Below are 27,190 nucleotides of genomic sequence, written 5' to 3'. Positions count from 1 at the left end.
GACAGACTGATGGAGCAAAAATTATCCAGACAAGACTCAAACTGTTAGGACTTGGGGAGCTTAGCTGGGAATTAGCCAGTCTAGCATAATAAAAAAATAGATTAGAGTTATTTTGCCCAATAGTTTTGATAAAGCTGATTAAATAAATCTAGTAGGCTTCACTCTCACTCATGAGCTAGCCAGGGATAGAAATGAGTATTTACTTTTTAAAATGTATTAACAGGACCTGGAGCAGGAGCTGATGAAGAGGCCATGGAGGAGTGCTGCTTACTGTCTTGACACGGTGGCTTGATTGTTCAACCTAACTGCTTTCTTTCATTCTTTCCTTCTATCTCTGTTTCCTTCCTTCCTTCCTTCTTTCCTTCCTTCCTTCCTTCCTTCCTTCCTTCCTTCTTTCCTTCCTTCCTTTATTTCTTCTCCTCCTTCTCCTTTCCCTCCTCCTCCTCCTCCTCTTCCTCCTCCTCCTCCTCCTCCTCCTCCTCCTCCTCCTCCTCCTCCTCAGCCTTCTTAAGCCAGAGTTTCTCTGTCTGGTTCTGCCTGTCTTGGAACTCACTCCAAAGACCAGGCTGGCCTCAGACTCCACCTTATTCTGCCTCCTAAGTGCTAGGATTAAAGGCATGTTCCACCACGACCCATCTTTAGCCTGCTTTCTGATAGAACCAAGAACTACTTGCCAAATGATTAGCACCACCCATAATGGTCTGAACCCTCCCCCATCAATCACTGATTTAAAAAGCAAACCTCCCCAGAGCTGGGTCTTGTGAAAGCATTTTCTCAATCAAGGTTCCTTCCTTTCAGATGACTCTTAGCTGTGTCAAGTTGACATAAAACCAGTCAGGACACCCACCTTGCCCTTAAGCACATCCTGCCTCTAACCGAGTCTAACCCTAACCCACCTTGTCTCCTGTGCTCTTTGTCCTCCACCCAACATGCGATTCCTGATGAAGTCCTGCTCCTAAGGGTCCATTCTTTCAGTTGTCTGATGATAAACGTGGCTTTCCGTAAAACACATTTTCCCTTTCCAACATGGTTACAATCCTGATGGTCCTGCATCTCACTCTGACAGAGAATACACATCAGGGGCCAATAGGCAGTTGTGGGCCACCCAGCGTGGATGCTGGGAATTGAACTCAGGTCCTCTGTAAAATCAATATTCCCTCAGCTGCTGAGCTATCTCTCCAGCCCCCAGATAGAGAAATTAAAAACACAGAAAAGCATCTCCAATCAGTTGAGCTCCAAGAAAGTTGTTCAATGAAAGGAGAACTTCCTCAGCCAACAAGGAGTGCTTAACGTAAACGTGTTATTGCCTGTAAACCACACTTCGGTGACATTGACCTTAAGAAGGGAAAGAAGAGCCCAACACAGAAACACACACACACACACACACACACACACACACACACACACACACACACACAATCAAATCCAATGGTTTTCTTAACAGTCATTCACTGTGTGCCTTCAGAAATCATTTTTGGGCCTTACAGAAGCACTGCTAATTCTTTTCCAACACCAGATGGCACCAACAAGCAAGGCTTAGCCCTCCTAAGTTACACTGTGGCTAGCCCTGTGTTTTCATCAGTGACTTGGGGAGACAAACAGACCAAAACTCACAATTGATGGGGAAGCTGAAGTGAGATCAGCTGGGTGATCTGGTACCCAGAAGCTGTTCAATGAATAGTCTCTCTCCTCACTGTGATGAAGGGACATGAAAGTGGGGATTTTAAATTCCTCTGAAGAATCTGCTTCGGTGAATATCCAACCTAAGTACAATCCCTTCAAATGTGGACTAGCAGGAGTGTTCAAAAACCATATCCAATGTTGTCCTCTGGCTTCCACACATATGTACATACACTCGTGTTCATACGTGCACGTACACCTACACGTACATTAGTATAACTTTTGGAGTCCTGTGTTGTGGATTTTAGTTTTTCAAACAGGGTTTCTCTGAATAGCCCTGCTTGTATACACCATGCTGACCTTAAACTCACATAGATCTGCCTGCTTCTGCCTCTCAAGTGCTGGGAATAAAGGCCTGGAACACTCCTGCCTGGTTATATTACTCTCTCTGTCTCTGTCTTTCTCTTTCTCTGTCTCTGTCTGTGTCTCTCTCTCTCTCCCCGCCCCCGTGTGTGTGTGTGTGTGTGTCTGTGTGTGTCTCTGTGTGTGTGTGTGTCTGTGTGTGTGAGATTTAAATTCCCCAACTAGACGTCTTAAGTATGTGGTTAAAGGAGTCATTGGGATGTAAGCAGTAAGGTAGTTCGTGTCTCCCCTTCTTCCTCTCTCAATGTCTACTACTGAGTTCTCCACTTGTTGTTCTGACAGCATGTCTCTCCTCTGCTGAACAGCTCCTCTGTTCTGCAGTCTCCTTTCAGGTAGCCCTGGAGCCTACCTGACCCCTCAGCTATTCCTCCCACTCTGACTCAGTTGTGTCTCTCTGTTCCCCATCTTATATCCTAAAAGAAAACTTCTGAGAGGTTCTTCTAGGCCAGATGTTCACAATCGGTCCCAACATGGGGCGGGGGGTAGAGTCACTGAGAGCTAAATCTGTCCCAGCAGACAGAGCAGAGTCCATGAAAGGAGTGCAGATGAGGATGGGGGGAGGGGTCTGAGTATACTGACCACTTCATTAGCAGGTTCAGAGGAAAGTTAGGCCCCACCTGGTTGCAGAACATGTAATCTTTCAGCTTTGTGCACCTGTTTCTTATCTGTAAAATCAGGTGAAGTGCAGTGCAGGCAGCACTGGAGTGGTTTGTCATGTTGGACGGTCTGGGGCTGGTTGCTTTGGAGGTGTCTAGGATGGAGATTCTGAGGAACATCTGGGGCTGGCAAGTTGCTGGAGCATTTTTTAGTTGATTTGAGGCTCATGGTCCTGGCACTTGGGGAAGGGGAGTTCAAAGACCAGGGAAAGGGGGAGAGGATCAGGGAGAGGGGGAGAGATCCCAGGGAAAGGAGGAGAATTCCCACCCATAGGAATGGACAGGTAGGGGAGTTCGGGATGTTGGGTAGCAAGGTTTACACAGCAAAAGATAGTGTATGTGAGAATTCTCTCACTGGAAACAACCAGATCTTGCGGTTCAGAATTTACGATTTGTAAACACAACACCAGACCAACCCCCAACAAGAGAGTTAATGGTGGAGTGTGGAGGGGTTTGGAACACTGGCCGTGTATTCTGACTGTGGGTGAGGTAAAGGAGTGAGTGGGGGAGAGTGACCGGTGTGTGCTTAGGGTGGTCAGTCAATATCATCAGAGATCTGGGGATAAATTATAGGAGGAGGTGTCATCTAAATGGCCTCTGTATCAGTTAAAATAGCATAGACTTTTTCATTACCTAGACAATATGCCTAGGTTCCTGTGGTCTTGACGGCCGGGCAGCAATGGTAAGCCTTCAGCTGTCATCAGGGCAGTGGCCTTGAGCTGTCAGATCCACATCTGAGATGTATTTTTATTACTGTACTTGGGAAATTGACATCAGTTTGACAAGGCAGTGCAATTAACCCAAAAGTGTTTTCAAGTGGAGCAGAGTCCTGGCAGTGTGTGAGGCCTGGGCAGTTTCCCCAGTGGTTAGTGTTACCACAGTCCAGGTGGAGTCACTGTCATCATTGTGCTCTGTCTGTCTCCATTGTAGAAAGCAGGGTTTATGTTTATCGTGAATATGTCTGGAAGGACATGTCTAATAGTCACAAGAACGCTAGCTCACATTCTGAGACAGGCAGTAAGTGGATCCTAAGCAAGCTAAACATGGACCAAGACAATAGGTCTTAGGACCTGTGGCATTCCAGCATCTCACATCTTGAGGATCTACCCAGTCAGTTACATTTCGTGGGTGAGCATCTTTTGGGAACTCCTGTTCCCATAAGCAATGCTTCTTGTTTCATTCTGTGGCCTGATCCAGGTGCTGCCTGCATCTTCCATTCAATGTATCTGTTCTACACCTTCAGATATATGCTAAGTGGTTATCTTTACATGACAGCATCCTTCCCTCAAAGGCTTAACATAAATTGATGGATAAGCAAACAAGAAAATGCATATGCAAACTTAGTTCAAATTTCCTTTAATTCATGAAATACAAGCAAATCTAACATCCTGAATTATTTTAAATTTGTTAAGCAAAAGGAGATATCAGCATTTAACAAAGAATGTCACATGGTTATTAAAGCCAGATAGTAAAAAGCACATTAACAAGTAACAGTGTAACACTTGATAATAATGTGGATCTAATTCCATTTTGTAAAAGACAAAACATGATGTTTGCTGTTTCATGGTTTTATACCTTCCAGGAAAACAAGACACCTGAAGTACATCTGGATTTAACAAAGGAAGGAAGCAGCCCATAAACAGATGCAAGCAAAGAAATGCATTTCTGATGGCGAGAATAAGCTCATGGGAAGAGGGATTCATACAAAAAGTTCATTTCACTCTACACGATGGGTAAGAGATGTTGAAAATGCAGACGTTTTTGTATGTCACAAGGCTTAGGACACTCAATGTAAAGTGGTATGGGTTTGTAAAACAGCTTTTTCATTACATGTTTGGTTTACTAAGATAACTGAGTGGGTCACAACTTTAACTTCCTAACAATGGAGTCTTCTCAGAGTTAAGATTGATTTAATATGTGTTTTTACGATATGTATTCATCTGAAGTATCTAACCTTTTGATGTTATGATACAAAGTGATCTTCTAATTCATGCTTGAGGACCACACAATCAAGTTCCTAAAATATATTTGCAAAACTCCCTCCTGATGTTTTAAGGAAATCCTTGAATTTAATTTGGTGATATTCATATGTATCCTTGGCTGTGAACTGGTCACACATGAAGCTATGAAACAGATTAAATCCACTATTTGTTCTTCAAGTCTGGTGTAACTGTCTTTCTGAGATTGCAATGGCTACCACTAGAGGGCTAAAGCAATGAGAATCAAAGGGCTGGGCTGAGGGCAAGGATTTTTCACCTTCACCTCCAGGTTGGCCATGTCCTAGCATCGAGGACAGTGGGGTAGCTCTAAAACATTATTACAGCTTCAGAGAGGATATGGAGACCCCAGAGTTTCAGCTTTGAGTCATTTCACAGAGAAATATCCTTGTCCAGAAAATGATGAGTATAAGAAACTAAAGAGAAAGGGCCCCCAAATGTCTCCAACACCCCTGAAAATAACCTTCAAAGAGAAACTGCCAGCAACAAAAGAAAGCTGTTGGCATCTACATGGTCTTAAAATCCCAGCAGAGTACAGACAGGAATAATATAAAATTATAAATCTACCAGCTACAACCAGGATTCTCAAGAGTACCTGGTTCAACTGGAAGAACTGAAGTTCCAACTCCCTCACGTTCTAATTAATTCTCATCTATGATCTTGAATTATTCCAAACTCTGTATCAACCCTTTTGCAGCAACTAGTCGTCATTTAATTGTAAATTATTCCCATCTCTATGTCTATCAACACCCATGATGTCTGTACAGAAGATTTTTCTCCACACTGAGCTCTCCCTAAGGGAAGAGACTCTTGTGTCTTTGTATATGACTGGACAGCTACTCAAGACTGCCACGGAACAATAGGATAAGCACAGGTCAAACTCGGACTCCACGATTTTAGGATAATCTCCAGTCATTAAACCAGTGCATTAAGTTTATCTTAAATTTGTTCCACAGGACACAAAGCAAGGCCATGGGTGATGTCTGAAACAGTCCTAACAGTTCCTGCTCCTCTCCAGCTGTAGTTGTTACAAGGCCTGTCACTGAGGGTTCATCTGAAGATTTAATAGGACTCAACCTGCAAAGGCTCAACCAGCTAGTTCCTGGGAGCATCGTGGAGACTCGTGTTCATTATTTCAGTGAAAGTTTGGTACAACATACATAAAACACCCCCTGACTCTATTTTCCAACAATAACCTGAGGTCTTTATGTCAAGTTATGAACCCCTTATTTCTGCATTTCTAGGATTTCTCCTCCTCAGTCACAATGGTCATACCTCCTGCCTATGCTGAAACCACCAAAGGGTAGTTCCCCCTTTAAACACTGCAGGCTACAATTATTTATTCCTGCTCACCGCCTATTTCTGGTTTTAACTCTTTGGTGACTTTGGCTGGTCTCACTTAACCCTCCAGTATGATGTCTATGGTCTAGATTAGAAGTCACTGTGATGGAGTTAGTGCTGTAGCAGGATGAGCCATCACTGCCATCTACACCAACACCTACAGTAAGCACCGAGGACCACTTGAGCTCTGAGTGATGTTACAGTCTGACCTTCAACTCAGGCCACAAAGGTCCTTTCCCTCTCCAAAATGTTGGTCGATCTTCTTAAGTTTTATGGTCTTAGGACCCGATAAGAGCTCAGCATTCCCAAACAGGGCTCTCAAGGTCCTATTCTCAGCAATAAGTCCCTTCCAAGAGAAAGTGGTCTGCATCATTTGTCCACAATATAATCTGCTCATCTTTCAGGGCAGCAATGCAGATTCAAAGAGTTCCTCTGTCAAAAATAAAATCAAAATATCCTCTTTTAATAATCAGGATCTAGTGCTTGGAGTCTAAGTCTCTCATGATACCTCCTACGATTAGAGGGTGAATCCTACCCCCTCCGGCACCTTGAGCCAGTGGTTGAACAATGGTGTGACGACCCTTATCATCTAAGAAGACACAAGCAGGGCCCCTTTTATCTATTATAATACAAATATGAAATGGCCCAGAAACCAAGAATGGGTAAGATCTTGTGACTAGTTTTAAAAAGCCCCATTCCATCTCCCAAGTAATGCATATCGGGAAGTCATCAGCTGTGTTTTGGTCCATAGTGTGTATCATTTCCTGTGTGTATGTTTGTTCATATACTAGTACATGTGGGTACTACACATTTCCTTTTGCTGTCACTACTCAGGACGCCATGCGCACGGTGTCTTGAGGCAGTGTGTACTGGAACTCACCAAACTCACCAATTGAACTATTCCTTCTGATGACGAAGCCACAGAGATGCAATATTCTCCCCCCACCTCTGTCCCACTTTCTCTCTCTCTTTCCCTCTGTCCTCTATGCTGAGATTGCAAGCATGTATCACGACAGTGTTCACGTATTCTGGGGAGGGAACTCAGATTCTCAAAAAGCATGAGCACTGTATGACTGAGTTGTCTCTTTGTCCCTCATTCCTCACTGAAACGTATGTATAATTTTCAGTTGCTGAATGTAACGTGTCTATGCCTTTGCTATGCTCCCGTATGCTACTGTCAAGATAGTGACAATTAGTCTAGGACTGTTACTGTCACATGTTTATTCGGGCTCTGTAGATCGATGATGCTGCATCAGAGGCAGCACCGTCTGAGGATTTGTCTATTACGTAGTCTGTTACTCATCTTTCTCACCGACACTAATACTTCTCTTAGTTTTCTTTCGAACAGTATAAATTCGTAGTATGGTATACTTCTATATCCGTCGTATACATTAGTAATCATAGAAGTGTGAGCTGAGGTTTGCTCACTTCTATTTCTGCTTCGTTATTTATTTTGCTAACGCACTCCTCTTGGGAGACAGATGCAAGCCTCTCCCCTTCCTAACACACCATTCAGATGTCACACTGAAGAGGGTGAAGTTTTACTGGGCTGTGAGGCAGGCATTGGGTCAATGGAGCAAGTTTAGTCTCTGTTGACCAGGGTTTGGTAGGGAAGCTGAATTTTCTATAATCAGGTACTGCATTCACTTGAAAAACAATGTTTTTCTAATTTCTTTGCTAATGGACTATTTACTCACTGGATTATTATACTATGAAGTATGAAATCCCAAATCAGTGTGCTATGCCAGGAAAATATATGTGCCTTAACTTACAACCTCCATCCAATTCACAGCCTGTAATTAACAAGTAGCCGTGATTACCTTTGACAACTGGCTCCTGGCCATCCTGGGCTCTCTGTCTCCAGTCGTAATTACTAATACAAACTCTCAGATCACACATTGAACACCACAGAGTTATCTTATGGCCTTAGATCACAGAATGGCTGCAGAAGAGTGAACGAGTTGCCATTGGAGTTTAAAGAGACCAGACTGGAGCCAGAGACAGAGGGATGACAGACACACAGACAGATTGAATGCAGGAGGTTAGAGGAGCTGCGAAGGAAGCTCATGGAGAGCTTCAGGGCTGCACCAGGCCTCAGCCCTGAGTGAACTGCACAAGTGAGGTGCAGGACTGAGGATCCAGCAGGTGAGATGCAGACCCACATTAGCATGAGCAGCAGATGAGCTGTCAGACAGTGATTCAAGGAGGAGACATTAGCAGGGTGGGTGGAGCTGAGGCTTAAGATGGCCAGGAGTTCTGGACCTGCAGGTTCCCTGACACACAGACAGCCAGGGGACAAGTTTGTGTTGACATAACCATTGCGAGTTAGGTGGCTTCTTCTAGGGTCTAGGTGAGGGTGAGATAAATCCTTGAGCTGGTTCTCTGATATAATTTGATATGTACATGTGATTCTCACTGCTTCCAACTCATTTTGATAAGTGTACAGGCGACTTATTCTTACTTTTAAGATTATGGTAATTTTCACTCTCTGAGTCATCGATGGCCCTGGGCTGAAATGTGTCTGTGTATAAAGTGAGGTGTCATGTCCTCCGTTGTCTGCGTTGCACTCAGGAGACAGCCACCCGCAGCTTGTAAAATGGAGTCACTTAGGGCAAGCCCTGTTTTGCAGTGTGAGGTGTAATTTAGAGCCATGCCCAGTTTTATCCCCACAATGATAAGGCAAGTGTGAGAAAGGAAAAGGATTAGAGCAAGAGGAAGTCCTCAATGGCAACAGCCTAGTGCACCCTGATGCCCTCATGCATGAGGCTCTGACAGCCATCAGTCTCCTGGGATCCCACCAGTTTGGTCCGAAGTCAAGATCAGAGGTCAGATTTCAGAGATGCCGTCAGAAATGTGTTTGCTTCCTTTGCTGAAGAAGTCACAGTCAATGTTCAAATGTCACCCGACAGCTGGTGATGAAGATCAGACTGCAGAGGAAGAGGAGCAGCAGGGAGCACCTATGACAAAAGCAGGTGTGGATTACAGTGAGCTCCTGGGCATCAGCTGCAGCACCCACTCTCCTTCCTTTCTCAGACACTCGCCCACACCACAGACCACAGAGTCAGTGGACCAATCCTTTTCTCTTTCCTCTTTCCTTCTAGATCTTTCTGCCATTCTAACTCTGATATGCTAAGACCTCAGATGCTGCTGAAGTTGTAAGTGTACTGAAACAATGATTGTGAATAAAAATATTAAAATAATTTAGGAAACATGAATAAATCAGCCTACATGAAAGGCTAGAAATTATACCAGTGTTTCTGTCTTTTCTGGGCTTTTAGCTTTCATCTTTTGGGGGTGGGCCAAGGCTTCACTTTATTGCCTAGGCTGGCCTTGAGCTTAGTATATAGTCCACAACAGGCTTGAATTCTTCCAGCAACCCTCCTGCCTCAGCCTTCCACCTACTGGAATTGTAGGTCGAACCAAATATACAGGTGGATTTAAGTTTTTGTGGAATAAAAGTTATTCAAAATAATTATATTGGCTGAAGTATCTGAGGGACCTGATATTAGATGTAAATGTTCTACCAGCCTGTGCATATAGTAAACGTTTTGAGTTCATATTAAAATAGTTAGACCATTTGCTTTTTCATCACCGGCCTCTGTTTTGACTCTAGACAATATTTGGAAATCTAACAATGACAGCAGTGAGCACTTGGTTCATGTTACCTGCATGGACACAGGTGATTTCAACTTCAGAAGACAGGGACCTTGAAATCTTAATTCCACATGCACGGAATTGTGGCTCAGTAGAGTGAGCAAGATAAATGAATGGATTTTCTTTTCTTTGTTCTTTTGACAAGGATTGACTATGCAGCCTAGGCTTATCTTGAACTTGGTGATCCTTATACCTTGGCCTCTTGAGTGGTGGAATTACAGGTTGGTCCCCCAATACCAACTCCTTGAATAGTCTGCTCATTCTGATCACTTTGTTATCCCTTAATAAGCTGGGTGCTACTAATGTACAGACTTGGCCCTAGGTATAAGAATTATTGCGTTGGAGCACATCATGCTCTGAAGAAAAACAGACTTTAATCACAGTCTTAGGGGAACCTCTTTTGATTTTGAGGAGGGAATACCTCATTTCAGTTTTTCTTGATCTTATATGGATCTTTGGTTCTCGGATTCTCTGTCCACTCAGGAGGACTTTCATGTTTCATTCTCCTCTGACTGCAGAGTTATGCTGACCCTGAGAGCCTCCTGTACCCAACAATTTTCATCTCCAACACTACTATGGAGTAGGGTCTGAAGACTAAGCTGAGGTTTCATTCTAGTAGACAGAATCCACTGTGATGGAGAGTGACTTTGATGAAACCCCTGGACACCTTTTCTATGTTGTTACCCGTCAAATATGACCAAGAAAAAGAGTGAGGACCTAGTATGTTCCTTACCCGTATTTTTGTACAGTCTCTTGGCCAACTAGATGATAAAACGAATTAATATCAATAATAGAAACAGACTCCAGTTTGCCTTTAAATGCTGACTGTCAGATACAGAAGAGGTACCATTCACTGTAATTGAAATGGTGTTGGCAGATGTAAGCTGGGCTATATCCTGGGCTGTTATTGTTGATCCTGTTAAAAGAAATCAAAAAACATATGCATGAAGATTAAAACCACACCTCTATCTGCAACTTCCCTCTCTAGGAGGTCCAAGGAACTCCTGTGCGACAACTATTTTCCATACCCTGGATAGAAAGATGACTAGGGTGTGTGTGTAAGAGGTCCTTAGAGTTTGTTTTACTATCAAAGAAAGAGAATGTCTCCTGAACCATCAAGCAATGTGACATATTTACTGTGGTTAGAAATTTCTGGAGGTTTACATAATTGGTGGTGTTTAATTGTGCCAGAGGAAAACAGTGACACCTTCAAACGTGATGCTTGGATTGATGCAAAGGGCAGCTATTAACAGACGATGGGAAAAGCCTGAATGTTTAGAGTGATGCATACAGACTGTTGGTCCAGGAGAGTCCATTTAATGTCATGTCATTGGTTAATAGGGAATGAGAAACGGTGAGAAATGAGATGGGAAAGAGGAACCCTTGTGATCACCAGGGATCTCCAGAGAAGGAGACCACCAGAAAAACATTGCCTAAGTCTACCAAATTTTCCCATTATGTACACATACTGGCATCCACACAGAAAGTCATCATATTTTTCCACAGAACTGCCATGCCTTTCCCATGCTGTGGATATTTCCTCATGATAATCTGCTTAATAACTTACTTGGCACTTCCTTCCAGAGTTTTAAGAACATATTGTGACTGTTATTGAAATCTCCCATGGAGAACATATAGAGCTGGTTTACAAGTAGAGTGTTTTTCTGAAATTCCTTCATGATACTGATGGCTTCGGGTTGAGTTGCGTTCCATGTCTTGTTTGTTGGATAAAAGTGGAAGGAATGTTGTGTATCAATGGTGAAGAGCCAGACGATTTCACTGAGTCTTCCTTGTTCATATAGGAGTACCAGGATGCCCTCTAGGATATGATTACCTGAAAATGGCACACAACACCATCATTTCCCAAACGTTACAGAGTCATCACCCTCTGAATTGTCAAGTCTTCCCCTACAAACTCTTTTCTTTCCTCCATGGGTTGCCATTTCTTACAGCTCAGGAGCCCTGTACTTCCAGGTTCAATCAATATTCAGGTTTTTTTATATAAATACATGTATAACCTTCTCTCTGCACCTGCTTGCTTCTCTTGTTTCTTTCTTTTTTCTTTTTCTTTTCTTTTCAAGTCATGGTTTCTCAGTGTATCCCTGTCTGCCCTGGAACCTTCTCTGTAGACCAGCCTGACCTGGATTTCAGAGATCTGCCTGGCTCTGCCTCCTGGGTTCTGGGATTAACAGGGCATTCCACCACCACCCAGCATGTTCTTCCTGTTCCCTGTTGATAGCCTCTGTCTTTGCTTCATGTCCTGGTCTTACCCTTGGTCTTGACTGGCCATGATTTCATGTTATGTAGATTTTTATCCAGCTCTTCTAAAAGGCCTTTTATGGTTTCGGTCAAATCTTCCCAAGCTTTGGTGGCATTGACCTCCATTCCCAGATTACCCAAAGGCTTGGTCTGGTTGTCTTTGTACTGAAGGAAAGGTTTTCCGTTCACTGAACACTGTCCTTCATAGCAGCGTGGAGAAAGATCCTTGACAGTGAAGTTGAAACGGATATAGTATGTATCTGTGAGAAAAATATGTAGATGAGTTACAAACAGGGAGAAGTACATAGGATTCATGTTCTGTGAACTCAGCACTCTATGGATACACTGGTGGGCACAACTAGATCCTTAGCCTTGGGCTACCTTCACTGCTTTAGTCTGGTAAAACCCTCCTAGGTTACCAGGAGCCCTCAGATGCACACAATGTTACCAGGAGGACCTACCTGGCAAACACTTGAAGTGACTTTTTCTCAAGTGTCTTTTTCTAAGTATGTAGGTAGAAAATGCCATCTATGCAACTGGTACTTCTACTTTTGCTGATGAGAGAACACCTTTTATAGAAGGGAAGATATCCCAAGGACGCATGGCAAATTTGCCTTGGGTCCTAAGTGTGCCAGAGAAGTTTTCTCGAGAAAACTGCAATTTGACACATATGTGAAGCTGCTGGCTATGGTCATATTACCTAGTGCCAACCATGGTGATCCCAATCTGGGCACTGGATAAATAGGATCCTCTCTAGTTAAATCACAATTTTAAGAGATATGCATTTGGCTATTGAGAGAAAATGTAGTAGAATTGTATATCTTCCACTGTTTACTGGAAGTATGTGATTTGCTTTTCTATTTCTAGTCTACATAGGACTACAGTAAAGAGATTGCATGAATCTCAGAGGAGACTTTTAACTTTTCACTTTTCGATAAGTTTGAGAGTGTTGGAGACTTTGGGGGTTACTAAAGTTGGACTGAATCTATTTCCACATTATGACATGGCTAAAAACACCTTTGAACGCCAGGACATGGAATTTAGTGGTTCAAAAGAAGATGGCCGCCATAGGCTCATAGAGAGCAGCACTATTAGGAGGTGGCCTTGTTGGAGAAAGTGTGTTTCATTCTTTTCCTGCTGCCTGCCAGTCAGGATATAGAAATCTCAGCTACATTTTTAGAACCCTGTCTGCTGTGCATTTCCATGCTTCCAGCCATGATGATATTCACCCAAACCTCTGAACCATTAGCCACACCAACATGAATGCTTCCCTTTATAAGAGTTGCTGTGGTCATATTATCATATCAATAAAATTCTAAGACAGGCTATAACCTTCACAATGACATCTGCACACAAGCCAGTTCTCATATCTCAGAACACTTATGGTCTGTGGTCTTTCAGCAGCAAGAGAAGACATACAGTACAATGTGAAGGGGGCATTTGTACTAAGCAGAGTGAAGAGTGGCAAGCAGTAGCAAAATGCATCTGTACACATGCTCCCATGCGTAGTTTAACACTGAGCCAAATCTACCACATGAAACTGAGAACCAGTCTACTAAAGGGACTTCTTAAAGGAGCGCTTATCCATAATGCAGTATACTTATTCATCATAAAATATAAAAGGAGGTATCAGAACATACTCTCTCTAAGCCCTGCCTTGCCTGCTGGATATACACAGGCTCAACCACCTTTCACTCTGCTTCTCCCCACTGCTTCCCCTTCTGTGTTTAATTCTCATCTTCACATTTTCTTTCAACTCCTACACCTAAACTTTTGAGTTCATCCCTTTTGATTGCCTGAGGTTCTTTGTCACTTCATTAAAAAGATTGATGGACGTGAAAATGAACCCTCTGCAGCCCCAGAACTCTCACTTTGTTTGTGAACAAAAAGCGAACAAGGCCACCACATTAAAGTAGATAAGATAAGAAGAAGAACAAGTTTTCTCTAAGAAAAACTGCATTTAGGAGCTGGGTCCATAGATGGACTGCGTGTGGCTGAAGAAGAGGCAATGGACCATGAAGACGGTCCAACTAAAGCAACACTGGCAGCTTCAGATAACTTCTCCTTGGAGGAAGATGGAAGTCGAGGACAGTGATTGGGGGAAACTCTCTCGAGCCTTGAAAAGGGATTTGTGCCTAAAGATGACACTAGGTTCCACCAAGAAGAGAGAACCCAGTGCTGCAAATGAGGGTGGAGAAGGAAAGAACAGAGATCTGAAGGGCCCAGCCTAACATTTCAACAGCAGTGACTTTCCCAAGAACAGACACTTTACCCTTGGTAACAGACAATCGGCTCCTAAGAGGAAAACCTAATGTTCTAGAGGTTTTGAAATTGATTACTTAAGTTACTCACAATTGCTCATAGCAAGGTAAAATCATTAATAGCCCATTGGAATGCTCCAAGCTACAATTTTCAAATGGTAACAAATCCCAAAACTGGAAAGCATCTACACTGCTGTAACTGTGATAAAAAGGCAAGGCTTCCCCAGCTTGGGAACTCCCACACCCATGCACTATATTGGAGAGATTGGAGGGTACAAGCTCAAGCTTGAATAAAGACTCTTTGCTTCCGCATGTGAGTTGAATTCATGGTGGACTCTGGTGGTCTATGGGAACCTTGTGTTCTGGGCATAGCATCTGGGGACACGTTTGATACTTCCATGACCCCCTACACAGGGTCTCCGACCTGTAAATCAAAGACTAGTTGGGAACTATTCTCTGGATATTGTTTCTCTGACTATCTGGCTATTTTCACTCCAGAAAATCTGTAAACAGGTGAGTTAACACGGCCACAGGGGACTAGAGAATATTGCTTGATACCCCTTTACTGAGATTCAGCAGCACTGAGAGACTTCCTAGACCCATTAGTAAGGAATTGGATCCCCTAATTTCTTTAGATAGACATTTCAGGTTGTACCCACTTCATCATCATCTAACTTTGCTTTTACTATTGTATACTAATTGGCATTCATACCTCTGTGTTCTTTGGCTATCTGTATTGTTTCTGATTTATTTTCTTGTGTTCAAGGTTAGAAGGATGGGACAGACCCAGATGCTCTGCCTCCCTGTAATGTTTTTCCTGGACAGGTTTAAGGACTTTAGAACTAGGGTTAGAAGGTACAATGGAAAGACTAAACACTATTCGCAGGTTGGGAATTACCAGCATTCCATGTTGGCTGGGCACATGAAGGAACCTGGGACCCCTTATGTTAAGAAAGTCAAGGATGTCATCTATAGTCAGACCAGCCACTCAGAACAAGTCTGCTACATCACCACCTGGCAGGAACTCATATACCCCTGACCCATGCACCTGACAGAAACACATCCTAGTGGTTAGGAAGAAAAGACAGAAAACTAAACCAACTGCACCACTCTACCTTGTTTTGCAGGATAGTGAGGATGCAGATTTGCTTCTCTCCTCTTCTGCCCTCTACCAGTACTAGTGACTGGACCCACAACCCTACAACCAGTACTGCTCCACACAGGGACAGGTTGCTAGGGAACATGCTAGTCACAAGACACCAAACACCACTGTGACCCTCCCACCCCCTTAGGGCCACAGGGACCCCACATGATCAGAGTAAACTGATCCTTACAATAAGGCCTTTCTCTACTAGTTATCTGTATATTAGGAAGATCAGCACCTGAAATTTTCAGAGAGGCCAGGGCCCTTACAGAACTGCTGGATATGGTAATCTTTACCCACCAATCTACATGGGATGATTGTCAGCATCTGAGACAGATTCTCTTTACCACAGAAAAGAGGGAAAGAATTACCAGTGAGTCTCAGGAAGTAGTTCCAGGTGAAAACTAATCCATTGATAATTGACACATCTTTTCCTTTGGCCAGGCACAACCTGGACTTATTTCACCATTGCTGAAGGTAAGGGAAAACTACAGATCTACCCTCAGACTCTAAGGATGGGGTGTGTCTCCTAGCAGTTGCTGGTCATTCCACTACGTTGGCTTGAATAGGTGATGTTAGACAAGAAGATCGGGAGTCCCCTGCAGCCTTCCAAGAAAGAATTACGGCAGCATTCCAGATCTACACATCAGTGAACCCAGAGTCAACAGAGAACACATCAGCAGTGATGATGGCTTCCATCAATCAAGTTGCACCAGACATAAATCATAATGTACACAAAGAAGATAGGATGAAGGAAATGTCTGTACAGGAACTGTTAGCAGTCTTAGAGAAACTGTACAATAACTCAGAGCCTCAAAGACAAACAAGCCTACTCCAATGCCCAACAAACACAGAACACGGCCAAAATCTCGCTGAAATCCACAGTTGGCGCTGAGGAGGAAAAACAACAGCAGTTGCTACACCTAGCAGTAAACAATGGTAAGAGATTATCAACAAGGGACAAGCCCCGACTCCAAAAGAACCAACATGCCTCGTGTAAGAAGATAGGGCATTGGATCAAGGATTGCCCCAAACAAATCCCCTTCCCCAAAAATGTCAGAAGTGGGTCAAACCAAATTGGTGGAATTAGAAGATTTGAGCAATTAGGAGAGACAGTGCTTGAACCACCTCCCTGAATCTTGAGTAACCATTAAAGTGGAGGGGTAACCCATCAAGTTTCAAGTAGATACAGGAAGCCCACATTCAGTCCCCTCAACGGGTTATGGAAAACCAACAAGCAAAAAGTCATGGATACAGGAGGCCACAGGCATCAAATCAATATACACGGACTATTCAAAGTATAGTAGACCTCGGGATGAGATGGGTATCCCACCTTATCCTAGTCATGCCTGGATTCCCCTACCCCAACTAGGAAGTGACTTGCCATACATTATCCAGGCCCAAATCAAGTTCTACCCAGATTAGGATTCCTTCACAGGTCAAGATGGACCACCAATACAGGCCTCACATTATCTTTAGTAGATGACTGTAAACACACAAAACTAAAGCCTACTTGAGAAGGAGTCTCCACATGGCTGTCACAGTTCCCAGTCAGGGACTGGGGAAATGGGACAAGCAGGACACTGAGCCCCTATTAGGATAGAATTTAAACGAGGGTCCACCCCACCTCACGTTAAACAATATCCAATGCCACAGAAAGCCCAGAAGGATGCTTTCTTCAGTCTACCCCCAGCACCTAACAGCAAGCTGCTATTTATTTTAAATGGCATGCATGATCTTGATGAAGGATTCAATGGACAACTTTTGTGGACCTGACTACCCAGTGATTAAGAATTTGCCCACTATCTTCAACAAGGCCCTACATGAGGACTGGGAATGGATACAGGCAAACATTAGTACCTGTAGATACTTTCTCAGAATGGACTGAGGCCTTTCTTCCCACACAAGAAATGGCAAAACAGTGATCAAAATGTATTGGAAGATATCCTTCCTAGGTCTGGTGTGCCTTCAATGTGGAGCTCTGATAATGGCCCTGGCTTCGCCTTTAGTGGCCTGTGTTCTTGGCTAATTATGTTGATCAAACCCTGTTTGCAGTGTCACACATTTAGGCTAAAGGAAGCCTGACATCAGTAGGCTCTCATTGGGAAATAAAGCTGCCATTAGTGAAGGGATCAGCAGGGTAACAGAGGCAGGACTTTTAGGATTTCTCGGCAAGAAATGCAGGAGAGAGAGAAGGGACAAGTCCTCCAGGAGAGGGGTGTAGGATGGACCACACCGTGAAGGTGGAGGAAGATGAGACTGCCGAAATGTTGTTGTCAAGGGAAAAAGGCTCCATGGGAGGTCTGCCCAGATGAAACCAGGACAGGAAAGGTGAAATATAGACTTAGTAAATGCTAATTTAAGAATATCTGAGGGAAGTGTGTTAGCCATGTGGAGGTTTGGGAGTGGCCCTGTCATTTAGCTGGCCAAGACATATTAAAAATAAGTTTGTGCGTGTGTGTGTGTGTGTATGGGGGGGGGAGAGAGACAGGCAGACAGACAGAGAGAGAGAGAGAGAGAGAGAGAGAGAGAGAGAGAGAGAGATATTCATTTTTGAATGCAAAACACTTGGGTGGGTGGTGAACAGCAAGCACACATCCATGTCTGCATACATACATCAGTTTTAATATTTACTGCATCATTCATTGCACAGGAAGTAGCTTGTACGTTTAGGCCACAAAGTTCAAAACAGTTATAAAGGATGAGTAGAACACTGAAGGACACCCTTTCCAAATTAACAATGGAGACTGGCAGGGACTTGATGGCTCTCCGTCATCCATGATCCATACAGTCAGGAACACACCCTATATCTTGGGACTGACTGCAAGGTATGTATGGGAGAAATCTCCCTGCCCCCCATGATTCCTCAGCTCAAATCAGATGTATTAGCTGAAGTCACTTATATACATATATTTGACTCGCTCAGTGCCCCAGCTTATATCCCGAAGGAAATCTGGCATTAAGTGAGAGCCATCTCTCAGGCTGCTCTTCCACCTACTGCTCATAATGAATTACAGGCAACTGGGTGCTCTTCAATAGACATCAGAACCTGAGTCTTGAACCCTCCCGTAAAGGACCTTACAGATTTGTGCTGATTATACCCACCACACTTAAGGCAGACAGAATTGCCACCTCAATTATCCACACCCACTATGGCCTCACAGACCTTTCTTCAGACCCAGAGGACATCACAGGCAGATAGCAGGTCTTCAAGCACAAAGACAATCCCTTGAAACCGAACTGCAAATCTTAGAGTTCTAATAGCCTTGCTTTTAACCAATCACTGCTCCTCCTCTTACAACCCTCACCAGCCTTATAACCTGACTTGAATCATCTAAAATGCCACCACGGGAAACATCCTTCAGCAGGTACATAGGGTGGCCCCCAGAGGCACCTGGTATCACTACCCCATCTTTGACCTCCATGACTTTTAGTGGGTACCTGGCCTAGCGCCCACCTAAAGAAACATTAATTTTATGTTTGTCCACGCCATAAAAATGGAATCAAGAATTGGAGACCTCAATGGGGGGGTGCTCCCTATTCCTATTGTGGATCATGGTAGTGCGTGAGTATGGGGGATAGTTGGTGGGCAAATCCAGTCAAGAACAATTTTATTCAGGTAACTAGACAGGACAACCATCCCAAACTTCACTTATGGATGGATTTGGCCTGGTAAGAAACTTGTTCATCCCACAATATCATAAACAACATAATGTAATCCCATCTTTATAAAATTCACCCAATCAGGAAAGCAGCTATGGCATAGGGACAAGAAAACACCTGGGTGCTAAGGACCCATTTTAACTCACTTTAAGGACCAGGGGACCTATTTTCCATGTGTCTTGTCAGAGAACCATTGTTCCTCCTAGACCATTGGGACCAAAACTAGCATTGTCCCCACACTAAGCCACACCACAAATGTGACCTCACCATCACCATAGGGTCTACCTGAATACCCAACAGGATTGCACACTCTGAGGTCCAGACACAGAACCTTCAGACTAGCAAGGACCTAGTCCCCTTCCCCTATTGGAACTCACATATGAGGTTTGAATGTTAGCCATAATGACCTCACTCGTGATTATTGGCTCTGCCTAATGTTAAACCCTCTTAATATGAAGGCATTTCTCTCAATGCTTCAGTCTCTTAATACACAAAAGCAAGCCACTGCAGATGGCAACAGACACAACCTACCTGGATCAGTTACAGTGCTAGGGCTATGTGTATTCCGAGAAATACCAGGAGAATACTCCCACAACCACTGTAACCAGACTATTCCCTGAGATAAAGTAATGGGTACTTCTTAGTCCTGCCAGATGTCTGGCAGGCCTGCTCTACTGGCCTAACTCCATGCATTCACACAGAAACACAAAAGGCTTCCTCTGAGTTTTGGGTTCTGGTTCAATTGGTGACTTACTATTCAGGAAAAGATGTTCTCACCCACCTCACCCATGACCCTCGAAGAAATTTAACCAAGAACCCATTACCAACATCATTCTGTCTTCCCTCCTGGGCATCAGGAGAGCAGGAGCAATGGAAACAAGCCATATGAATAGCATTACAAGTCGCCCAGTACTGCACTACAATTTCAAAGGTTAACCAATCATGTAACTGCTAAGTTGGAAAGCACCCTGCTGTAATTATGATAAAAAAAGACAAGGCTTCAACAACTATGGACCTCAGACACCCATCCACTGCATTAGAGGGGTTGGAAGGTCCGAGCTTCAATTTGAATAAAGATTGTGCTTCTTCATATGAGCTGGATACCTGGTGGACTCTGGTTGTCTGTGGTACCTTGTGATTTTGGCAGTGGTGGTTTTCATATGCTTGGGCCAGCAAGTGGCACTATTAGGAGGTGTGGACTTATTGGAATAGGTGCGTCACGGTGAGTGTGGACTTTAATACCCTAGTCCTCTCTGCTTAGAAGTGAATCTTCCACTACCCACCTTCAGATGAAGATGTAAAATTCCTAGCTCTGCCTGTACTATGACTGCCTAGATGCTGCCATGCTCTCACTTTGGTGATAATGGACTGAATCTCTGAACGTATAAGCCAGCCCCAATTAAATGTTGCCTGCTATAAGACTTACGATGGTCATGGTGTGTGTTCAGAGCAGTAAAACCCTAACTAAGACAGAAGATCACACAGGAAGTGGGGTACTGCTGGGATAGAACTGACCATGCTATTGTTTGGAAGGATGGGTATTTGGGGTCTTTGGATTTGGAAAGCAGTGGAAAGTTTTAAATGGGGCTTAATGGGCCATCCTAGTAGGAGTACGGAAGACTTTCTTGCTGAGAGTAATTTGAACTGTGCAGACCTGGCTCAAGTGGTTTCAAAGGAGAAGAATTTCAGTGTGTGGCCCAGAGAATGTGGCTGCCTTTTGCCCTTATCTGAAAAGTGTATGTTAGGCTAAGGAAAGAGATTTATATTAATTGCATTGACAAAGGAAGTCTCAGTCCCAGCAAAGAATTTGTTCTCTGGTTTATTCTCATGCATAACATTTTGAACAAGTGTAGCAAGCTTAGAAAAAATATAAAAAATATAAAATATAGGATTAGAGTATTAATGGGGCACCAGGATGTGACATAGAGCCAATTACTGTGTTCTAGGAAATAGATTAAGGGAATGAGATTTTGGAGCAGGGTCCTACCCAGCAGTGGTACACCCCTTTATCCCAGGAGACAGGCAGACAGGTCTGAGTTCCAGGTCAATGTACAGAGCCAGACCCAGGACAAGGAAGCTTAGCCAATGAAGAATTTGAAGAAGAGGAAGTTAATGATAATGCAGTAAGAATAAGAGGGCCATGTTTGAGCCCCTGCAAACAGCATAACTCAGCAGCTTTGCCCATGTGGCTCTGACTTTACAGTCAAGGAGAAACAGAGACCACTGGGACAATTGATGCTGATTAGCTGGAGCTAAGAAATTAGTGGTGATTAAGGAGAGACCAGCATCACTGAGTTGAACTCTTCTGGAAAGTGTTTTCTGGGAGTACAAAGAAGCTGTTTCCAGACATAGCCAAGCTTGCACTTCGTGCTGCAGCTGGACTTGGTAATGTGTAAAAGTCATCCAGGTGGTACTGGTTTTGAAAGCATGAAGGGGTCATGCCGAGCATATGAGGTTTGTCACTGGGAGAGGCCATGGAAGGACACTGGGGAAGGTAGAGCCTCAAATGCAGTTTATAACACCGGAATAACAGGGTCATGAAAAGTAGTTGAGGCTTGGCACCATAAAGAGAGCCTGAGAGAGGCTATTGGTGAAGCCTACTTGTAGGGGAAGACCACAATGCATTGATGATGTCAGTACTATAGAATTATCTCCAAAAAAAAAAAAAAACAAAACAAAACAAAAAAAAAACCAGCAGTGGCAGTGAGGGCATCAGCCTGAGCTTAGAGTGCTACAGAGGGCCTAGCTGGGGAAGTGATGCCAGCCTTTTGGAGGAGCCCAGAGGATCATGTGTGGATCCCAGACATTGAAACAAGAAGCTGTTGAAGTTGCCTTGGAGACCCCGAGGAATTTGAGATGCAGAGCCATGGACTATCTGCTGGGGAAGCTGCTAACCAGTAGTGGAACAAACCCAGGAGAAAGAGGATCGTTGCAGTCAAAAAAGGTGAAGAAGGAGTCAGATATCCTAGACTGCTTTGACATCAGACATGGAGATACAGAGTTTGGAATTTGCCCAGCTGGTCTCCTGTCTTAGGAAATTACAGTTAAGTGATTGGATGAATCTCAGAACAGATTTTGGACTTTTAACATGGTTGAGACCGCTATAGACTATGGGGATGCTGGAAGTTAGACTAACTGTATTTTGCATTATGCTATGTTTAAATGTGGCTCCCTTAGACTCATATGGTTGAACAAGCCTAGGGTGGACAGGGAGTAGAATGTGATGATGTGTAAATATTTGGGCACTATAAGGTGTAGTCTGGCTGGAGTAGGTTTGTCACTGTAGGTGTGCGACTTAATACTATATTCCTAGCTGACTGCAATTGAATCATCCACTAGCAGCCTTCAGATGAAGATGTAGAACTCTCTGCCCTGTCTGCATCAAGCTTACCTAGATGCTGCCAAGTTCCCACCTTGATGATAGTGAACTGGACATCTGAACATGCAAGCCAGCCCCACGTAAATGTTATCCTTTATGAGACCTGCCATGGTCAGGGTGTCTGTTCACAGCAGTAAAACCTGAAGACATGGACCTATCAAGTCCCAGTCAGTACATCAATAAGAGACATCTATAATGAGAACATTTACAGGAGACATTTACAGTGAGGACATTTACAGCCTGAAAGGCAGAGGTCACTAGCACAGGAAATACTAACACCTGAACATCAATTTAAGGTCATCAAAACTGCTCTCAGTGTAGGAAAGCAACCACAACTCACCAAAGGGACCCAAATCTTTAGAGGACATCAATGACAAAATGGAAGCAATAAACAAAAACGGTGCTTGTTTTCCCAAAGTGAAGTTCATCAGTTTTGAATATTTACAATTTCTTCCTGATGACTAACTAAGATCCTACCTTTGAACAAAGCCTCTTTGTGAAAACAACATTGACAGGCCACACCTGCCAAAAGCGAGGTATGGAACTTACCTGCAGATTTCTCTCCCCTGTGTGTACCCTATGTCCAATACCCTGGTCTCCTCCCTGGCTCTTTCTTTAGAACATCATTGGCAGCTCTCCCTTTCCCAACCACCGGCTCTCATCTCCAGTTGATCCCACAGTTGATCCCGGCTGACTACCTTACCCTATTAGTTGTTTATTTACAACCCCCAGCTCCATCAGTGCCCATGACCCTGCTAACATAAAGATCACTTTTCCTGGGGCAAGAAGTAGGGTGAAGGTGGACCTACCTTTCTCCTTTGCTCCTGACATCCAATCCCACACTCTCATTTCAACCTCTGTGGCTGGACACCAGCTGTGACCTCCCTTTCCTCTCTCACCCTATTCCCAAGGGATCACAAAGACATTCTCTTCCAACCCTTTTTTCTTCAGCTCCATCCACTATCCCACCTCCAATACCAGTAATCATCCATTGTGAACACACCAGCTGAGCAGACCAGGGAAACAGACAATACACAAGCATCATACTCTCCAAAAATCCAGAGAGAAAAGAGAAACCTAGGAACAAAACACCCACTGGAAAAAACAGTCCAGACATCAGCACCTCCTCCTATAATTAATTATCCCACACCCAGATGCCAGGGCAACAACACGATCACTGAGAGCCAGTGCAATCAGTCGGTCTCCATGAGAGCCCAGCTACTGCACCACACCAGGTGCTGAACATCCCAGCACAGTTCACAGTGAAAGCACAAGACAAAGCCCTGAAAATCAACCCTGTGAGGATGACAGAGGTCCTTAAGGTGGACATAGACAAATTCCTTAAAGAAAATCAAGAAATCACAAATGGTTGGAGGAAACAAATAAAACTGTTCAAGACTCAAACATGGAAATATAACAATACAGAAAACAAAACCTGAAGGAATTCTGTGAGTGAAAAATTTAGGAATGTGAGCAGAGGTAGCTTCACCCACAGAATTCAAGCAATGGAAGGGAGATTCTCATGAGGGGCAATACCACAGAAGAGATGGATACATTGGGCGCAGAAAACATTAAATCCAAAAATTCCCAGACACAGAACATTCATAATTTTTCTCTCCAAAAAAAACTGAGGGGAAAAAATGGAGAAGAGCGAGGAAAAGGAGGTCCAGTGACAGGCCCAAATTGGGATCCAGCTCAAGGGGAGGCCCCAAGGCCTGACACTATTACTGAGGCTGGAAAAAAAGGGGCCGATCATGACTGCCTGCTGAAACTCCCAACAAGCAGCTGAAAGAGTCAGATGCAGATATTTACACCCATCCAATGGATGGAAGCTGCTGACCCCTTGTGGTCGAATTAGGGAAAAGCTGGAAGAAGCTAAGGAAAAGGGCAACCCTGTAGGAGGACCAGCAGTCTCTATTAACCGGAACCTGCGAGATCTCCCAGATACTGGGCCACCAAACAGGCAGTGTACATAGGGTGACATGAGGCTCACAACACATATACATCAGAGAACTGCTGGGTCTGGGTTCAGACAAGAGACAAGAGGCCCCAGGAAGTGAGGAGGTCTGGTTGGGTGAAGGGTGGGAGGTGGGGACCTCCTCCTGGGCTGGGTGCGAAGGACAGGGGAGGATGTGGGACAGAGAACAGTCAGAGGGTGGACCAGGAGCAGGATAAAATCTGGAGTATGAATTAAGATTAAGTAAAAATTTAAAACTGATAACACTATTTTACATATTATAATATAAATTAAGTTGCACAAATGGACATGTATTCTTGTCTAATAAGTGTTTGGGAAGTGGAGGCCATCATCAGTGTTATGAAAGTAAAACATATGTTAATCTTTAAAAAAAGGAAAGAAAATCTGGCCTCCTAGTCATCGACTGAGTATCTGATACAGAGACACATATAATATGCTTGCCAATTTGGAAGTATTCCTGACCTGCCTTTTCCAGAAAAACTGACTTCTGTCTAAACAGACACCATTCTCTGACCTGCACCCAGTGGAAGGAGTCTAGACAGACCCAGGGGCAGGGGCAGAAGTATCCTTATGCCCCACTAAGCACCATTTAACTGTGCTGTCACCCAGTGAACGCAGGGCCTACAGCCCTGACTGAGTGGGACAGTGAGGTGCGAATATGGGGAGCAGCTGCTGGTTGCTTGTGCAGTGATCTAGCAAACCACACTGAGAAGCTCAAAAGCAAAAGGGCCAGAGAACTCCTGAGGGGAGAGACAGTCTTGGTAGAGAGGGGGAGGGGTGGGGTGAGGACAGGAAGGAACTTGGGTCCTAGATTCTTCTGGAAAGAGGCTCTGGCTAAGGAGGTCCTGTCCTCCCACACTGTGTTGCAGGATTCCCCTCAGGTTCCTGTTCCAGGAAGACACTCACTGGCTAGCTCAAGACAGAGGCAGCTGTGCTCCCCAACCCCCACTCTAGGCTTTGGAAATTCACAGGGTAGCCTTGAACACTGACAAACTGTGTTCCCCCCTCCTCCCCATCGCTGCAGCCCTCCTATCACCCCTCTCCCTCCAAGGGATCCCCAGAACTCACCTTCTATCCCTGAACACAGACAGACAGACAGCAGGCACTGCAGGGACAAGTAGCAGGAAAGGACTTTGGCAGCAGCAGCAGCAGCCAGCCTCATAGCTCCTCCTCTAGATGCTGGTGGCCCAAGGGAGGGAAAGACTTGATCACTTCCTGCTGATGGCCCGGACCACAGAAAGTTTTTGAAACTTGGCTATGTGTTCAAGGCAATTCCTTCTCCTCCCTCCTTCGTCCTTAGTCCTTCAAAACCGGTTTCTAGTTCCCCTCTCTCCAGATCTTTTCACAGCCTAGCTGCAGCCCTGCAGGCTGGTCCCTGTGCCCAGCAGATTGAGATGTGGGCCAGTGCTTATCTCAAGTCTCAGCGCTTTGTAGGGTGGGGTCACGAAGGAGCACAGTTGCGCATGACTTGTGCGAACTAGCATGTGACCTCCTGAGTCACCAGAAGAAGAAAAGCGCGGGAAGAGAACAGGAAAAGGAAAAGAGCGGGAACTGTCACTAAGTGACAGGAAGCTTTTGGTTGGCTGGCAGGTGGGGCGGGGTGAGTGACGTGAGCCAGGGTGGGGTGTAAGGGCAGAGTGTGCAGTAGGTAGGAGGGTGTGGTGAGCTACAGAGCAGCAGGATCTCCGGGCTTCTGAGTTCATTGTACAAAGATTCTTCAGCGAGCAACTCAGCAGCCTTAGTCCTCAGAGATCCTCAGCAGCAAACCTGGACAGAAGGCTCAGAAAGTCGCCACAGGGAGCTGCACCCAGAGAGTCAGTAACCCTGGATACAATATGCATAATTTTGTGGTGCCCCCCTACAGGCACCCCAACACCTCTCATGCCTCCAGCTTCCTGCTGCCCTCTAGGGGTCTTCCAGCACTGATCTGGCTATAGCTATCCATCTCCCCACCCCCACTTCCTCTCTCTTCCCATCTGTACCTCTTAAAACTGTCCTAAAATGCCTGACAAGTTATGCCCCACCCTGGAAATCAGAGTTTTTCTCTGCCCAGCTTGCAAGCTGTGTTTTATTTATTTTTCTGCCTCCCCAAAGCCCTTGCCTTTTGAGGCCAGAGTGTCCAGAGGTCTCAAGGTGACCCTAGTTTTCTGAGGCAGGGTCTGCTATGAAGTTAGGAGTTCCTGGATTTGGCTAGACTGACCAGCTTTCAAAATCTTCCTGTGTCTGGGATTGCAGCACAGTCTGTTATGTCTAGAGTTCTTTGTGGGTTTATGGAGGATGAAATGTAGTTCCTTGTGATAATGAGGATGGAGTTTCAAAATGAAAGCAACTATTTAGATGATTGTGGTGGCACTTGCCTTCCTCCCCTGTTCTTGGGAGGTAGAGGTTGACAGGCAGATCCATGTTGAGTTAAAGGCCAGGCAGAGTTAAACGATGAGATACTGTCTCAAAAACCACACACACACACACACACACACACACACACACACACGCACACACACACACGCACACACACACACACACACAGAGGCAAACAACAGTTTCAGAGGAAATGTTACCACATGCAGGCAGTGGTTCTTTGCCTGTGCTGACATAGGTCCTTCTGTGTTCTTTTTTTGTGTATGGTGAAGGGGAGGGGTGACTGCTCATGGGTAGGGGTGGTGCTCACCCACACTGTGCTCCAGTCCCTGAAGGGATGACAGAGAACTCACAATGCTGTGTTTCCTCAGCAGATGTGGAACTTTTGTTTGAGGCAGAGGGATTCACGGACTTAGGGATTAGCAAGTCTGCAGACAAGGCTGGCTGAGCAGTGAGC

General features: G+C 44.5%; 1 long non-coding RNA gene across 1 annotated transcript; it reads right to left on the bottom strand.

Moving 5' to 3' along the window:
* Positions 1-5,721: 5,721 nt before the first annotated feature.
* LOC120098768 (uncharacterized) lies at positions 5,722-25,787 on the bottom strand. The gene is made up of 3 exons (XR_005497169.2): positions 25,444-25,787; positions 10,425-10,607; positions 5,722-8,994 (listed from the first exon to the last, which is right to left on the bottom strand). It is a non-coding gene; the product is annotated as an uncharacterized LOC120098768 (long non-coding RNA).
* Positions 25,788-27,190: the final 1,403 nt, after the last annotated feature.

This window comes from Rattus norvegicus, chromosome 1 (assembly GCF_036323735.1).
Source record: "Rattus norvegicus strain BN/NHsdMcwi chromosome 1, GRCr8, whole genome shotgun sequence".
In the NCBI taxonomy this organism is placed as follows: Eukaryota; Metazoa; Chordata; class Mammalia; order Rodentia; family Muridae; genus Rattus; species Rattus norvegicus.
Note: the sequence above shows the minus strand (reverse complement) of the source record. Positions and strands in the feature narration are given on the sequence as shown.